This window comes from Arachis ipaensis, chromosome B01 (genome assembly GCF_000816755.2).
Source record: "Arachis ipaensis cultivar K30076 chromosome B01, Araip1.1, whole genome shotgun sequence".
Taxonomy (NCBI): Eukaryota; Viridiplantae; Streptophyta; class Magnoliopsida; order Fabales; family Fabaceae; genus Arachis; species Arachis ipaensis.
This window is the reverse complement of record NC_029785.2, coordinates 18,073,576-18,078,146: the sequence shown is the minus strand read 5'-3', so window position 1 is coordinate 18,078,146 and position 4,571 is coordinate 18,073,576. Positions and strand designations below refer to the sequence as shown.

Sequence of the window (4,571 nt, the reverse complement as noted above, 5' to 3'; positions counted from 1 at the left end):
GTAAATTTTAAAAGTAAAAAAAAAAATAACACAAGACAAATAAAAAAAAATTTGTGTAAAAATCAAATAAATTCAAAAGTAACTCTTATTTAAGAATGTTAAAAATATAACTATTCATATTATATCTTTTATTAAGGGCAAAAAATCGTAATAAGCCAAGGGTAGTTTCAAATTACGCATATTAGCTAAAATGAAAATCGTTTCAGCAATGAGCCAAGACATAATTTAATGTAATTCGAACCAGCCTGGTTCAAACTACATTCACTAGTAAATCGAACCAATCTAGTTCGAATTAGGATGGAAAATCGTTGAACATAATTCGAACCAAGGTGGTTCGAACTCTATATGCTCATAATTCGAACAAGGCTAGTTCGAATTATACCTATGAAAGCTAACCAAGTAATTCGAACTAACCTGGTTCGAATTACTCTCTTTTTGGCTCCAATAGTAATTCGAACCTACCTGGCTCGAATTACTCATTATTCGGCTATATAAGGAGTTCGAATCAGCCTCATTCGAACCATTGTTCCTTTCCCTTACCCCACCAAATCCCAGAGAAAACGACCCAGATTCGATCCGACAAAGACCTGATCGGAATACTCTGCCGATGGGGGACGATCCGGCAAGGTTATATCGGTTGGACGGAGTTGCTCATATAGCCGGGGTCATCAACGAGGAGGTTAGTACATAAAAAACTTCGTGCTAGCGGTATATGTGAGTTAGTGGTTTTGCATGCGGTTTTAGTGGCGGTTTATGTTAGCGGTTAATCGAAGTGGTATTGCTAGTGGTTTAGTTGAGAGGTTTTGCATGCGGGTTAGATGGTGGTTTAGTTGGTGGTTTATGTAAGTGGTTTATGTTAGTTGTTTTATGTTACCTGTTTTACGTTAGTGGTAGGTTTTGGTTATTTTATGTTAGCTGTTTTATGTTAGTGGTTTGTGTTAGTTGTTTTATGTTAATGGTTTATGTTGGTTGTTTTATGTTGGTGGTTTATGTTAGCTGTTTTATGTTAGTGGTTTAGTTGTGTGGTTTATGGTAGTTATTTTGCATATGGTTCTTGTTAATGGATTGTTATGCGGTTTTATTTTGTATGATGTTTTGTTGATGATTTATCGTCTTGGTTAATTAAGTCATTGGTTATGAAGCTGGTTCTAACAATGCGGTTCATGTAATGCGCAGCCACAGCGATGCATCAGGAGCATGCGGCGGCAGCAGGGCATGCGACTCGATGACAGATACGTTCCGTACTTGCAGATGGCCGGATTATACCATCTTGCAAGGCTGAACGATAGATGGTTCCGGTTAGATGAGGCCCTTGCTAGTGCCTTTGTCGAGCGATGGCGCCCGGAGACGCACACATTTCATATGCCGTTCGGAGAGTGCACGATCACACTTCAGGACGTGGCGTACCAGTTGGGTTTGCCAGTGGACGGGCGTTACGTGAGCGGCTGCCTATCAGAATTCCAGATATACATCCAGGGTGGCCGTCCAGCTTGGGTGTGGTTTCAGGAGTTGCTTGGAGTGATTCCTCCTCCCAGCCAGGTTCAGAAGTACGCAGTAAACTGTAGCTGGTTCCAGGAGACTTTTGGAGAGTGCCCCGAGGGAGCCGATGACGAGACTGTGCAGCGATATGCCCGTGCGTACATCATGATGTTATTGGGTATGCAGCTATTTGCCGACAAGTCCGGCAACCGCATTCACATCAGATGGCTTCCCTACGTAGCTAGGTTTGAGGAGATGGGTACCTACAGCTGGGGGTTTGCAGCACTGGCATGGTTGTACCGGTGCATGTGCCGAGTGGCGAACAGACATGTGGTCAAGTTAGCGGGCCCACTACAGCTACTTCAGTCTTGGATCTTCTGGCGATTTCCTCGGTTTAGGCCTGCAGTCACATGTCCGAGAGGCAAGCGATACTCTGTAGCTACCCAATGAGAAAGAACCAGTCGGAGTGGTCTCTGCTACGGTGAACTCGGAGTTATCCCTGTCATACAAAGTCACCGTGAAGCACCTAGCCGTCTTCAAGTTGGCCTCAATACACTTCACCAAGTGCTGACTGAATTGTTGTCCGGTTCCCATCTGGGCCTCAGCCTCTCTCCCCTTGCGAACAAAGAGTTCTGTAAGCCTTCCATATGTTGCCTTCACCAGGGAGCATACAGGGAGGTTTCTGACACCCTTGAGGATTGAGTTCACACACTTGGAGATATTCGTCGTCATGTGACCGAATCTCCGCCCCTCATCACGATGCTGAGTCCACAAGGAATAATCAATCCGGTTCGCCCACTCACACATCGCCGGGTCTTCAGACCGCAGAATATCAAACCAGTAATCAAACTCAACCTCGGTCTTGGCATACGCTGCATTCACAAGAAGCCTCCGTGCTCTTTGCCCTTGAAGGTAAGGGCAAAATTAGCCGCTACGTGTCGAATGCAGAATGCACGGTATGCAGATGGCGGTAACCAACCTCCGTCAGGAGCCTCAAGCGCAGCCTTGATGCCGTTATGCCTATCCGATATAACCAGCAGACCCGGCTGCGGTGTCACGTGCTGTCGAAGGTGGGAGAGAAAGAATGTCCAAGACTATGCATTCTCACCTTCTACTAGTGCGAAAGCAACAGGTAGAATGTTGGAGTTCCTGTCCTGTGCAATCGCGATGAGCAACGTTCCCCCGTACTTGCCATACAGATGGATGCCGTCAATGCTAACTAGCGGCTTGCAATGACGGAATGCCTCGATGCACGGTGGAAACGTCCAGAAAAGTCTGTGAAAATAAGCTTGAGACTCGTCTACTTGTCCACCAACTTGAACGGGGTTTGTCCTTAGGACTGCAACAGTACCAGGCATCGTCAACTGGACTCCCAACACCCACCTAGGGAGCTCGTTGTATGACTCATCACAGTCACCGTAGATGAGGGCAATAGCCTTCTGCTTCGCCAACCAGACCCTCCTGTAAGTCGGCCTAAACCCAAAGTGTGCTGCCGTGGCATTTAGGAGAACTTTGATGCTGACGAATACATCAGCCCTAACCATTGGCATAATGAACGCCGATATCACATGATAATCCAAACTCCTGTGGTCACTCGAGATGGAGGTGGCAAGACAAGTGTGAGGTCCATTGTATCGTTTGACCTCCCAAATGCCCTTGCGCTGCCGGAGACTCAGTCGAATCAACCATGTGCACCCATTCCCAAACTCAGAACACTTGCCAACATACTGGCGATAATCAGACTCCACTACCTTGTACTGTACTCCTCGCCGGATGCTGTAAGTCTTCACACTTAACAGGCCTCATCTTTATCCTGAAATTGCTGACCAACCTGGAACTCTGTCAGACCAGCAGTCCCTTCCGCATCTCTAGCTCTGAATCCAACAGAGTGCCCAAAAACCCCCTCCTGCCTCATGGCATCCAAGTCCAAAGAGGAAAAATGTGGTGGATACTGCTGTGTGCCAGAGCTAGAACCACCTACCGCCAATGCAGGCTCACTCGCTCCGATATCATCGCCGCTGTCATCATCAATCATATCCGGCTCGACGTCATCCTCCTCTGCATCACCCAACAATCCGTCTCCAACGCCAAGCGATGCAAAGCCCTGTAAAGCGTTCGGCAGAAATTCCCTTGATCCTACCTCGTCGCCTACGCTGCCATTGAGATCAACAGCAAAAGACGGGGAGGCGACAGGTTAGACCGCTGGCTCGTACACAGGGACGGAGGAAGAAGCAACGGCAGGCCTGGAACTAGAACCGGCTGCCGTGGCTAAAGTGGTGGTATTCCGGTTCGAACTCCTTGAGCTGGATACCACATCAATCAGCTTTGCCAACAACTCTGGTGTCCTCACCTCTGGAAACTGCCGCCGACAAAGAAACATGACTTGCAAGTCCTCATCACTACCAATCGTGAAACAATCATACTTCACCGTATCCTGAAGGACCGTGATTGGAATGCGATAGAAAAACTTCTTAACCCGCTTCGCACCTTCCAGACCAAGTTTCATCAATACAGATCTAACAAGGTCATCATAGCTCGTCGTAGGACTCACTACAATACAGAGATGATCCTTATCTGTGAACTTCACCCCGGAACGAGTTTTCCTCTTAATGGATCCTCTGTGGTGAACCAAAACAACAAAACTCTCCTCACTAGCCATCTTACACCCTCTAATGAGAGCAACTCACGTTTACAACCATATATATACAGCTCTGTCTTTCACTAATTCGAACCAGCCTGCATCGAATTATGGTTTGTGTAATTCGAACCAGCCTGGTTCGAATTACTTTGGCCAGCTTCTCTCTCTATAATTCAAACTACCATGGTTCGAATTACGTGCGTTGCTAGTTCGAACCAACCTGGTTTGATTTACGTTGATCTCTTTATTGGTAATTCGAACTACTCTGGTTCGATTTATTAGTAAATGCAGTTCGAACCAGGTTGGTTCAAATTATATTAAAGTATTGTTTGACTCATTATTGAAACGATTTTGGTTTTGGCTGATATACGTAAATTCCAAGTTGCATTGGCTTATTATCATTTTTTGCCCAATAACTTAAATTTTTAGGATGAATAATTTTATAAAAGATCTC

The 4,571-nt window shown here is 46.0% G+C and overlaps 1 pseudogene; it reads right to left on the bottom strand.

Annotated features, from left to right (window-relative positions):
• Window positions 155-4,269, bottom strand: LOC107647560 (annotated as a pseudogene).